Source organism: Canis aureus, chromosome 28 (assembly GCF_053574225.1).
Source record: "Canis aureus isolate CA01 chromosome 28, VMU_Caureus_v.1.0, whole genome shotgun sequence".
Taxonomy (NCBI): domain Eukaryota; kingdom Metazoa; phylum Chordata; class Mammalia; order Carnivora; family Canidae; genus Canis; species Canis aureus.
In genome coordinates this window covers 10661291-10674983 of record NC_135638.1, presented here as the reverse complement: position 1 = coordinate 10674983, position 13693 = coordinate 10661291, and the positions used below count along the sequence as shown (strand labels likewise).

The 13693-nt window shown below is 38.9% G+C and overlaps 1 protein-coding gene and 1 long non-coding RNA gene across 18 annotated transcripts in view; one reads left to right on the top strand and one right to left on the bottom strand.

The window, feature by feature from the left end:
• Positions 1-13693, top strand: part of RALYL (RALY RNA binding protein like) — a 707896-nt gene that overhangs the window by 415533 nt on the left and 278670 nt on the right. The gene's annotated exons all lie outside the window — the stretch shown is intronic.
• LOC144300410 (uncharacterized) lies at positions 7818-13236 on the bottom strand. 2 transcript variants are annotated; one of them, XR_013367026.1, is made up of 4 exons: positions 13157-13236; positions 11925-12011; positions 11374-11502; positions 7818-8875 (listed from the first exon to the last, which is right to left on the bottom strand). It is a non-coding gene; the product is annotated as an uncharacterized LOC144300410 (long non-coding RNA). The 2 variants fall into 2 exon arrangements; XR_013367025.1 differs by lacking the exon at positions 7818-8875 and having other exon boundaries at positions 11207-11502; positions 13157-13235.

Below are 13693 nucleotides of genomic sequence, written 5' to 3'. Positions count from 1 at the left end.
CTAAGCAAGCCACAAAACACTAGCATTTCACCCGCTTGACGGCTCTTGATGGTGGGTATTGTCACCACAACCAACACCATCATCATCCTCATACTCCACTTAACCCCTGCGCTCCCTCTTCCGTAGACTCTGCTCCACCGCACGTTGCCATGGCCAACGTGCTGCTCAGTCCTATCAGCCTCTAACATCTGTAGTCTTTCAGGACTCAGGTTAGTTGTTTAGATCATCCCAATCAGGGTAGCTGGGTTCATGTTGGTAGACACAGGATCTTTCGGTACATTGGATCCATTATTAGTCCTTTTGGTCCAAACCTAGATTCTGCTGTGCTAGTGACAAGACCTATAAATGCTCAGTTCAACTGGTGGTCTTATTCTTGTCCACTCTGCTGTTGGCCCAACCACATGAAGTCCTGCCTCGGTAACCTAGCACACCACGCCTCCAGTGGGGAAGAACACTATGCTGGTTTCTGACCTGCTCTAAAACACTGAACTCTACGGTGCCTGTGGCCAGTTGACATCCACCTTTCTATTGAAATGCCCCCACTCCCAGGTTAGATCTCCCAGAGCCAAGCTTAGATAGCTAGAGCTCTTTGTGGAGTTAGTCTGTGGATAAGCCCCATACAAGCTGGCCTCACATGTCCATTCTACTAGTCCCTGACCCCCTCATAACTCATCAGCACATCCTGTTGTTAAGATCTCAGTAGGCTTTGCGTACTAATTGGCCTACGTCTTCTCCGTTGTTTTGTGTTGCTGAACACCCCCAGTTGTTTTGGGTGCTGCCCTATTCCTATGATGCCCCTCCACCCTCATACACACACATTAGATATCCTTCCCTGCTTTAAAATACTGCTGATATTTTCTATCTTTCACAGAGCTTTCTCTGAAAATTAACCTAAGGTGGAGAATTTACAAGTTTCAATCACAAGAATTGGAATATATCATTGCCAGCAAAAATTCTTCAATTCTTTGAGCAGGAACATGCCATAAGCACTGGTGACCTTGCTCTTGCTCTTGAGAAAAGCCCTTACAAGTAGTGTTCAGTTGCCTGTGTGTCTAAAATCTTGAAATTGAGAAAGACTGAAGGTGTTTTTTAATGTTGTTTTAACTAAAAACTAGCTTTAGAGCCTAGTATCATTCTGTGTATACAGAAAATAATATGAAGTACTGAATAATTTAATTGGATACTGTTTTAGTTCTCCCTTGAAGGTACCAATATGTTTTAACCTTTTCTGTACAGAAGAGTCTTTCCATTGCACGCACATAATTCATATGCTGCTACATGTTATCCGACCTGACTTTGCATGGCCATGGTTTTGTACAGTTAATAGATGCTGTCTTATGATAACGCATTTTTTTTGCAAGAAGACTATAAAAATGTCTAGTCATTAACAATATACCATATATAATATATATGTTTGAGGCCTATAATTATATATAGAGGAAAAAACTCAGTGTGGTATAGTGGAAAGATTTGGAGTCACAGAATTGGGTTCTGATTTTGCTTCTAACTGTTTTAATGACTTACCAACATTTTATTTTGATAAAAACATTTTATTTAAATTGAAAAAAAATGGTATCTTTCTGGAAGTAGTATATTTGTGTGTGTATGTGTGTGTGCACGTGCGCATAATGGTAATTTAAAGTGTCATACACAGGACTGCTACATTTTAGTTGGTCTATAATGGATTTTTTAAAAATTTAAACTCATTTAATAAAACTAAAAGAGTATTTCTCTTAACAGGATCATGGTCAACTAGATTAGATTAGATCTTGCTAATTTTTCTTCTGTTCTTCTTTTCTTCCCTCTTCTTCCTCCTAAAAAAAACAATAGAATATGAAAAAGAAGCAATATGCATTGCGGTTTTATGGACCCAACTGCTTAATTTCCTTTGGCCCTCTCTGGCCAGAGTACAGAAAAGAACTGTGGTAATTCAGTACTAAATTTGGGAACGTTTATAATGGCCATTTTGGAAGGAGAGTAATTAAATATTAATTCAGATCCTCAAACTGATTTTTAAATTGCAGGAATGCATCTCTTATGTTCCAGGTAAAGACAAATCAGCAATGTATTGATTTAGCAAAATGACAGTTCAAGAAGAGTGAAGAGAGGACACTGGCAGGTCAGCAGGCCTGGGTGTGGTTTGGGCAGGTTACTGGCTATTTTTCTTCTGTTTCTGAGACATGTAAAACAGGCTGTTTTTTTACTCTATCTGATGCAGTTCTTGTGGAAGTAAGACAAACCCAGTACATCTGAACAGTTTTTAGAAACTATGAGGTACTCTAACCATATAATGATTTATGAAAGTGCTTATAAAGGTACAATTTAAGATCTTTTTTTCTCAAAATATTAAGAGAAACTAACCATTTTATTTCATTTTTCCCTAACACATATAACTTTGAGACCTTCCTGTGATGCTTTTTTGTGTGTGTTAATAAAAACACAGGGTTCTGGTTTTTTTTTAACAAAACTTCTTTTGTATTTAAAAGAAACAAGCTTTCTAAGCCTGTTTAATTCCTATTTAATTTAAATATACAGCTAGTTAATGAGCATTTGATAATCACCTTGTAAAAAGCATGGAAGTAATTTATGCTGAAAGACTGAAACATTGGTGACAGACCAATTTTAAGGAAATATAGTTTTATATGTATATATACACATAACATAAAACCCATACAAATGGTAAAAATATGTATCTTTAATATAGTTTCTAAATCAAAGTTGAATAATGTCAAATTTGCCAGCAGTTGAAGATTGGCGAGCCACCAAACTATCCACATTGCTCCAAAGTGGTCTAGAGATCTCTTTAAGAGATACAGTATTGTATGTTTGCTGTATTAATTTTGGACACTTACTAGATCCAGAACTAGTGTTTTGGGGGTATCATATTTAAGACCTATAGTTGGAAACCTTTTTCCTTAGTATGATTCTGGATGAAGCCAATTCATAAATACACACTTTGGCCAATAATACTCCTTCTTTATGCTAAGAAATTTTCTAATTTACAAAGGATATTTCCCTAGCATACATTCATTTAAAATTTGAAATCACAGGGTGCCTGGGTGGCTCAGTCGGTTAAGCGTCTGCCTTGAGCTCAGGTCATGATCCCAGGCTCCGGGGGTAGTCTGCTTCTCCCTCCCCCTCTGCCTGCCGCTCCCCTTGCTTGTACTTGCTGGCTTTCTCTCTTTCTGTCAAATAAATAAAATCTTTAAAATTTGAAATCAGGTCAGATTTCCAACAGTTTTCTCAAAAATGTGTTTCTACATGCCTGCAGCCCAACACCAGACAGAATCCTCTTATCCCCTTCACTCTGCAAGCTCTGCTATCCTCTGGAAGCAAAAGCAGGGCCATCTGGTCAACGTGGGCAACTGTTTCACCCTGAGCTATAGGGGGATCCACCTGTCCTCACCTGATGAGGAATATGTAGGCCCAAGCTGTGTACCTACTCAGAACCTGTCTCCTTCTTCTCAGCAGGTGTTTCTCGAGTGCTGAAGAGGGAAGGGCTCGTTTTTTTGCCCCTCATTCTGTTAAATCATTTGATAACATGTTATAAAGATAAGTTCATACAGACACAAAATTTATTTTAAAAGATATATAAATTGTAAGCTTCTAAGTTTTTTATTCTTAGCCTCAACAGACCCAAAATTACTGTCACATTGCTGTAATATTCCTAAGCTTTTACTCTCAATTTTAGATCTTCTTGAGTTCTAGGAAAAGTTTATATACAGCAACTACCCATGAATACACATTGAGTAGCACCATCATAAACCACAATCTCATATGCAAGACTCCAAAATCCCCTCTCCACCAGCTTCCCTACTCAAGCTGGCTCCAACAGCCCCTCCTTTAGGGTCATTCTCCTGAGGGTCATGATGAACCCCTGACATGCAGGGGTAGCCCAGGGAGAGATGTTGGTGAAGATTGTGGGATGGTGGCTGGAACCTGGGCCTATGGGCCAAGGTGTCCTCCTTGTGCAGACCTGAGCCCCTCATGCAGGAAGGACTATGTCTAGGATGAGAAGAGAAGGGCCCAGACCCCTAGCAGTTCCTCCTTTTACCTTCTTGCCCTTCCTCCTGCAAACATTACAGTCAGGCTGAGTTAGCATCGGTGTTTTGTCAGTACTTCTGTGCCTCAGAGGGCTTTGCTACTGACCACCCTGCTGGCTCTTGAGTCCAGTCTCCCTGGAACTGCTGGACCAATCCTGTAGTTCTCTCCCACCTGTCATGTTGCTTTCCCCCAGGGCTACAGGCTTTCATTTTCTATGCATTTGTTTCATATTTCCATCTGGGGTTATTTCTGTTTCTTTCTAGTTGAGCATGATCCTGTTAAACTATTAGGAGGTTCTTAAAGGGAAGTAAAGTTTGCATATCCTAAATTCCTAAGTTCCCAAGATTTTTGTAGGAATGACACAGATTTTCCAAATTCTACCTACTTTAACACCTGTTTGCCAAGCTGCCTCTGAAAGGTCTATGGAAGGCTCTGGCCATGGACCCTGGTCTGCCGTGATTCCTCAGTTCAGCTTAATTCAGCAGAGATAGCTTGCAAGGGGGCAGGCATGTCATTGGGTTCTGGGAGTATAATGCTGCGTAAGACCAAGGAGTGTACAACCTAACTGGCCTTTTTAAAATGGATGTGGAATGGGAAGTCCAGACAGTTGAGGTAAATTACCCCAAATTTCACAGTGTGTGAAAGGAGGAGCCTCAAACCAGGACCTTGGCTCAGAGTCCAGGGACCTTTCTTATTATCATTCTTCCTCAAGCTAGCAAAAATGTCCAATTATGTCAGTCTTAACTGCATACTGTATGCATTCAAGAGATCTATATAATTAGGAGGATCTACTGGATGTCCTAGAACCCTCCCAATTTGTTGGGGATGTGGAGTGGTGGAAGGAGTCAGGGGCTGGATGCCACACCCCTCAGGTTTAAACAGCATCTTAATTTACAGTTTCTCCTTAATCAACTTAAGCTCTCAACCTCAGTTTCCTTATTTGTAAAGTGGGAATCTGTCTACTTCATAGTATTATGGGAATAATATGTGGTGGGTTCATAAAGGTCAATGTGAAAGTTCCTATCACTGATGCTGTGTTATATTAGGAACTTGATAAATGAAAATTCCTTTCTCTTTCTCATCCATGTCTTGAAATCCCAATCCTTGAGCCCATTAAGTATGAATGCATATGTTAAGAATATTGGGAAGGGGGTGCAAATTCATTGTAACTGGTGCCTGGTTCAATACTGGATTTTTTTATTAGACTATTTTTTGCAGGAATAGTTTTGGATTTATAGAAAAAATTGAGAAGGGAATAAAAGGGAAGGGAGAAGAAATGGGTAGGAAATGTCAGAAAGGGAGACAGAACATAAAGACTCCTAACTCTGGGAAACGAACTAGGGTGGTGGAAGGGGAGGAGGGCGGGGGGTGGGGGTGAATGGGTGACGGGCACTGAGGGGGGCACTTGACGGGATGAGCACTGGGTGTTATTCTGTATGTTGGCAAATTGGACACCAATAAAAAATCAATTTATTATTAAAAAAAATGGGGACACTTCAGAGTACCTGTATAACTCTAGCCCCCTCATGCACAGTTTCTCCTTTTATTAATATTGGATACATTTGCTCTAGTTAATGAACCAATGTGTATCATTATTATTCACCCATCCATGGTTCCTTCAGATTTCCTTAGTTTTTACCAAATATCCTTTTCTTCCAGGATGTCATCCAGGATACCACATGATGTCTTACTGTCTTATCTCCTTAGGGTCCTTTCAGCTGTGACATTTTCTTAGACTTTCCTTATTTTTGATGACCTTGTTAGTTTTGAGGAGTACTGGGCATGTATATTTATTTGTATTGAGTCATGGATATTTATTTTTATCTGGGGGTTGTAATCCAATACTACATTGTTTTTGTACTCAGATTGTTCCAGCTTTGCCTAGTGGGAACTCTTTGATTTGGTTCCAGTACTCTGACATACCCCCATTGGGTGTGTGTGTGCGCGCGCGTCCGTGTGTGTGTGTGTGTGCATGTGTGTGTGTGTTTTTTTGTTTTAATATCTCCTTACTCTCTGACACAAGATGCTCCAGGCTCACATTGTCTGTTACCTGCCCCAGTCCTGGAATCACCTGTTTCTACAAGGAGCTATTCTTTTCAATGGAGAATGGCAGTAGAAACTAATATCTGAGTACTGGATGTCTTGTTGCCACCCGAGTGCCATTTCTTTTAGACATTTGGATTTTAATACCCACATTCATGGTATTATTTTATCACAGGTTATCCCTACCTTGCAGAATATGGAAAGTGATATTTTAAGAAAATACCACTGAGTCCTTTTTGGAAATATTTTATTCACATAGGGTTTTCTAGTAAGTATCTTATGGTTTGATGTGTAGAAAATGTCGTGAACTTCCTAGGAGTTATTATATATATCAAAGAGGTAAATGACTATTTTTATAAGTAACAATAAACAATATAGGTTTTATAGGTAACAATAAAATAAAAATGATTTTTTTTCCCATTTTGTCAACACTTTTTCTCCCAAGGGTGACCACATCTTACTTTTTCTGGGACTGAGGTGGTTTTCAGAATGCAGGACTTCGTGTTTTAAAACCAGGAAAGCCCTGAGAAAGCACTGATGAGAGGTGGCCACCTTATACATAGCTCTCACAACCAATTATAATTAGGCATTGGGCATGGGGAGGCTTAGGTAGAAATACATAAGTATGTGTATTTGTACACGTGCAGGTATACATACACACATACATACTACATGAAATTTGGGAATATGTCTGAATATTTCCATCACACTATCCTTTGTTTAATGCATGACTCAGTGTGCACTCAACAAATATTTGCAAACTAAAAGAGTGATTGATTATATTAACTAATGAATCCATATCATGTTTGATTAATGCAATAATTATATGGCCAAACATTCTGTTAAGTATTTACATATTATATTGCTGTTTTGAGTAATATTAGTACATAGTTTTTCTGTTTCATAGTGGTTCAGCCTATCCATATTTTCTCTGTGCTGTAGATCTATTACACTGTTGAGGATAGTTTAAAAACTTGACTATTAGAGCCACATCTGTGGTGGGTTCATATCACCAGTAACACAAAGTACGATCATCCCAGTAGACAAAATATGAGATTTGTGTTTGTGACCTTGAATGGTTTTCCCTAAGTTTTTGATTATGTGTCTCTATTTTTCAATAAATTTACTATCCCCATTTTTAAAGTTTATTTATTTTTAAGTAATTTCTATACCCAACGTGGGGCTCATATTCCTAACCCCAAAATCAAGAGTCACACACTCTACCATTCCCATTTAAAAAAAAAAATTTGTACATGTGTCTTACTAGTAAAATCTCTTTTCCTAATAATACTTTTAGCTTGACTTCTAACAGACACTGAATTTTTTTTCTCTCAGATCATGGTTTGTCTTGTTGCCACATAGATGATTTCCATTTGAGGAATTTTTGTTTGTTTCTAGTAGTCACATGTGTTTATGATTTAATTGTTTCTGGCTTTGGTGTAATTTGTGAGACTTAAAACAAAGGTCTTGTTACCAAAAACAGCACCACAGATGGCCTATGTGGTTATCTATGTAGTACCCAAGCCATGAATACCTGGCCATATCCCATTACTGGAATGACCAATGTCACAAAATCATAGCAAAAAAGCGTAGTCCCTGTTTCAAAATATCTCATTTGTAGGATTTCCTAGTAGTCTATATAGTGCTTATCTATGAGTTAACCTGCTTGGGGAAGAAAATAGATCCAACTTTTTACTGTATTTCAGAAGGAAACATAACAGGAACTCTAACAATTAATAGGCTTCAGTATTTCTTTTTGAGAGAATATGATTCTTTTATTTTTGAGGTATCTCATTTTCTTTCTATTACAACAGTATAAAAGACTTTCAGAAAATGTACAGCTACTTGGGAGTACGGCTTTGTGTGGTTTTTGGTGTAAAGGGGAGAACTGCAAAAATCAGTTAAATGTCCTCTGAATAAACAAGGGATAAAAAGAGCAAGACTACTTTTGTTCAATATGCTCAGAACAGCATTGCTAATGTCACTTTAAGATGTATGCTTATGAATCCACAGTGACACTATACAAAGAAAAAAAAAATGTCACTGCATGTAAATTGCTTGTATTTTCCAGTAAATGTAATTGAGTTATGGTAATAAAATGCCCTGTGCAGAATGGATTCTGTTCACTTTTTCCTTTGAAGGTGGTTGCAAAGTGTATTTATTTGTGATCCAAGTTCACAGAGTGTGGAAGCTCTTGAAAAGATTAGGGGCTTATGATTTGCTTTAGGTAAAGAAGTTAATCAAATGCTGGAAAATATAAAATATCTTGGTAAACACATAATTTCAATATAAAAGATTTTAAGTGGGAAGAGTTATGCTTGTCTTGCAGAATTATGATCAGAAACCCTAAAGCCTCTATTTCCATAAGACCTGAAAATGAATCCTTTAAAAAAAAAATCAATTTTAGCATAGTAAACTCTTAGTTGGAAACAGAGCAGAAACATAAGATATTCTTTAAAAATATATATCCTTGAACTTCTGACTTGGTATTGATTCTTTCAAGAAGTAATTGATTCTAAATGTTATCCCAAAATTTTGGCAGAAAACTCATGTGGTATTTTCTTGACTTTTAATGATGATAATCATGATAACAGACTCCACTGAGTACTCACCACGTGAGAGACACTGACTCTGGCATCTTACAATCTCATGAATGAGCTACTATCATTATCCCCATTTTTGAAGAGGAAATTAGGCACAGAGGTTAAGTAAGACACAGCGACTGGAGTAGATGGCAGTTCAATGTAGATAGCTGGCAACTGGCCCCAGTAAACACTACCTTAGAGGTCTAGGAAAGATACAAAAGAGAGATGTGAAACTAGTGTAATGCAAAAAGGTTCTAAATTGTTCTTTTTTAACCATGGAACTGTATTTTAATCACTAGACATCATCATCAATGATTCCTTAACTGTGGTGTGTAAAAGAATCACAGATGCAAATACTCTTAAAAATTAGGTTTCCAGGTGCCTTGGTGGCTCAGTGGTGGAGCATCTGCCTTTGGCTCAGGGCATGATCCCAGGGATCATGGGATCGAGTCCCACATCAGGCTCCCTGCACTGAGCCTGCTTCTCCCTCTGCCTGTGTCTCTCTGCCTTTCTCTCCGTGTCTCTCATGAATGAATAAATAAAATCTTAGAAAAAAATGAAGTTTCCCACAGGACATCTCAGAAAGACCCTTGAATTGCGCAGAATTAACAAAAAGGGAGAACTGCCCGTTCGGTAAATGGTGGAAAGTTGAGCATGGAAGAAAGTACAGGCAACATTCAGTCATTTTCCATATCAGAAACTGACGACAAAAGAAGAGAAATACTTTGCTTGCAGTCACAGGTTGCTCATTGGTAAATGGACATAGGTTCAAACTTTGATCATCTGGCTCGAAAATTAGACTCCTCTCTCCCCTCTCCCCACCAAAAAAAAAAAAAAAAAAAAAAAGTCAGAAACAAGCCTGAGAGGTAAAGTCGAGATCCACCCTGGAGAAGGCACAGAAGATTTTAGGTCCACCTGCCCCTCCTGAGAGCTTTTATGAGACCAGGTCATCCTGCACTGAGCAGGAGGCATCAAGCACTCAGAGCCACCAGGCCCTACACCATTCATCACTCCCTTCTGAACCACCTTCCAGACCTACACTGGACTCTCCTTCCTGACAAGTTGTATATTGTTTCTGTCTCTGAGCTCAGGGTCCATTTTCCCCCCATTTTTAGCTCTGCTTTACCCTTAGGCAAAGCACTAACCATGCTTCTCACATTTTCCCTGACCGAACTGTAAGCAAAAAAGCATCATAACCAAAATTAACAACAAGTTTCCAAGGCTGCACCCTTAGAGATTCTGAGTTAGTTGGCCTTAGTGGAAGACAATTAGCTGTACTCAAGTGGGTTTGTTGCAGGCTACACTGGGCAGGTTTTGTTTCCAGAGGTCTGCTAAGAAAGAGAATGGAGGCTTTGTTGAGAAACACAGGGAAGTTGCTTGGGATCTCTCTCAAAGTCAAAAAGGGATGTACTTTACTAAAAAAAGCTGATAAGAGACTCATTGATGAATACAAATAATATTCGACCAACAGTATTCGTTAAAGTGGTAATAATGCATTGGAGAACGAGTTAGGCAAGATTTTAAGCCCCCGAATATCTTAGCCAATAATTACAGAAGCCTCAAAGTAGAAGTGGTGAGGCCATAATGTAATAACAATGTCGCTACTAAGCTACGGTTTACCATAACTTCCCATGTACCTGTCACTGTGCCAGGTATTTTGCTGTATTATTTAATTTAGCAACTATAATTATCTCTGTCTTGCAACTGAAGATTCTGGGACTTAGAGAAGTTATGTGATCTGCCCAAACTCACAAAGTAGTAGGCAAAGTGAAGATGCAGAACCAGTCGCAGTCTGCCTGGGAACTTGGGGTCTGTGCCAGGCCTTGTCAAGACTGTGCACACCAGCCACCTGGGGATCCTGTTACAATGCATATTCTGGTTCAGGTCTGGGAAGAGCCGGAGCCTACGCATTTCTGCAAACGTGTTGGGCAATGCCAATGCTTCTAGTCAAAGCCAGCGACATACATAACTGGCAGGGTGCAGTGCAGAATGTGTATGTGTCCAGTGTGAGGCACACCTGGTTAATAATTCCTGAACTGCAGAGCATTAAATCAAGTACAGGGCCTTCTGAGCACAGGCCCTGTGCCACTGCCCAGTCTAGGCCCACGGAGCTGGCCCACCACGCTGGGAGCAGAAATCACTGTGACATGTAAGTCTGCCTTGTTCTTGGATCTAGCTAGTGTTCTTTATACAAGCTTGGCTGTCATGGGAGACCACTAAACATCTTTTATAAATCAAATTTTCTTAATTTTAGCTATACATTATAAATAAAGGATTTCCATGCTTATCCCTCACATGAGATTTTCTCAGGTTCATGCACCTACTGTGCTTGGCACATAGAATTTACTTGACCTAGTTTAGATTCTTCTTTCCTTGGAGATCTTCCTTAACTTCTCTGAGCTTCATTTACTTCATCCTAACATATTCGTATTTTCTGTTCTTACTACTTACAGAATTCTGGTTGACCCCAACAAAGCAAGTCCTTTAAAAAAAAAAAGTATAATGCCTTACACAAGTAAAGCATTAATGTCATGATAGGTTTTACTGCCTCTCAAGTATTTTCCTAACTGACCAAAAATCATGACCTAAGGTCAAAAACCTCTGAGTTTTTACTCAGAATAATTGGCTTCAGAACATTCGAGAAATGCAGTATATAAAGATTGCCATTCCTACTATAATAGTTCCAGAATTTGAGGCCTACCAATCAACTTCTGTCTTTGGGTGACCTAGTGTAGGATCTTGAGTCAAGGAGTCTTCCCTTTCAAGTTACAGCTCCACAGCTCTGAGGCTCTTGCAAGCTAATTAAGTTGTCAAGCCTCAGTGTCCTCATCTGTAAAACCACATAGAAGTGGTAATAAGCATTATTATTTGTTAGGGTTAATTTTCAAAGACAATAAATTTAAAGCACTCTCTCCATGCCTACACACAGTAGAGACTCTTAGTTGCTGTTAGTAGTAGTAGCATTGTCGGTGTAGGTAGTGATGGTGGTATCAGATTTAATCTTACAAGAACAGAGTAGAAGTCTTTCTACTCTCAAATTTTGTGCTAAACTTATGCCAATAAAATCACAAAGGCCACCAGGCAGTCTGGGTCTTCCCTGGCTTGAGGTTGCTTTGCAGAATCTCGAAGACACATAGGGAGGGACTCTGGCACATGAGGAGTGGTCCCTACTCTTCCCATCTCCCCCATCTTTCCAGGTAGACTCCAGTGCTACCTCTTTGATCTTCCTCAGGAATAGGTTGCTTAACTTACCTATAGAATGTTTGTAGATTCTTAGAAGTGTAAATCTGGAATGCCATTTAGATGCCATTTAATTCGACTTCTTATTTCTGCAGATGGCTGTAAAATCAGAGTGAGCTCGCTTTAGTAAAAGCAGGGGGACCACAGTCAGATATCTCTTCCCTTCTTTCCTTTTTTTGTTTTCTTTTTCTGACATTTACATATTTTAGGTGGTAAAGAGGAGGCCCTGCATGTGGTGCACATGGCATCTCCTGACCTCAGTAAAACCACATCTCTCTGATACCTGCCCTTGAAGAATGACAGCATAAATTCCTGTAAGATCAATAGAGGCAAAAGCCACTTCTGCAGTAGAAGCAGAAGCCACTTATTTCCTTGTGTGCTCCTATATTTTCAGTCTTCTTCACAGTGCCTGGTAGCTAATAGCTGTTTCAAAAATATTATTGAATATACATATAAGCACATTTCCTTTTTAAGTAGAACCATCTTATAAAGTTCCACTTTAAGATACTTGGTAATATTTCGTGGAATTTTTTTTAAGATCAACTATTATTCTCTTTCTATACTCTTATTAAACTGATTTTACATAACTTTTTGGAGACTTGATTTATCTGAGAGAGTGAGAGAGAGAGAGCATGAGAGGGGAGAAGGGCAGAGAGGGAGAAGCAGACTCCCCACTGAGTAGGGAGCCCAAATTGGGGCTCGATCCCTGAACCCTGAGATTGTGACTTGAGCCGAAGGCAGATGCGTAGCCTACTGAGCCACGCAGGTGCTCCAACTTTACATAATTTAACTCATCCTGGAGAACGGTTACAGATTCTTTCTCACCTCTTAACTCTTACTTCCGAACTACATCAACTTTCAAAACCCCTTTCCCAAAAAAAAAAAAAAAAACAAAAAAAACCCTTTCCCTACTATCATATTGGAAAAAAAATTTTTTTAAGAAAAATAAAAAGAGAAAAGTAAAGGAAAATCAGATCGTGTTTAGTGGTTAGCGGATGGGCTTTTGTACAAATAGGCAGTCAGTGTCCGTATGAATTTACATACTACCTTCTTCCAGAAAAGAATAATAACTGCTTAAACTCTCAAGAAAAGTTTTGTAGAGTTAAGGTTTAGTACGCAGCTTAAACAATCTACTACAACTCTAAGTCAGTGGTTTCTACAAGAACCTGGTTGTAGAACTTCCGTGAAGTACATGAACCTTAGAAAAACAGTATCATTACTAAAACAAAAGGTTTCTAAATTACTTCAATGTTTGCTGTACCCATTTAGATTACAGCTGTCAGTACACCCAAGGACACAAAGAGAGGTTCCACTGGGAAGGGTGGGTTCTAAATTCCAACCCCCCCGACCAAGGCATATCTATTATAAATACATGTAATGTATAGATTCCTAAACCCCCGAGTGCTAATATAATCATTATTTTCAAGTTTCTTTTCTATGAAATGATCTTTGGTTGCTTGGCAAAAGCTTCTCAGGTCATAGCACTTGCTATTCCTCAAGTTATATCTGCGTAATTATTGTTAATAACGTCAATAATTTAATTTAAATGTTTGAGTTAAAACCTTAAATGCATAGAGTTAATCGGAAGAAGCCACAGTGAGTTAATATTATTGCATCAATTATGGAATTTGGAGAGAACAATTCAAGGTAAAAGTAGTAATGTGTGAAAATTAGAGCTTTTCTGCTGTAAGAATGAAGAGAAAGATGTATTTGATGCCACGAAGCAGAGAGAACAGTGGGTGGTAATCACCTAGAGAGAGAAAGGGAAACCTTATTTCAGT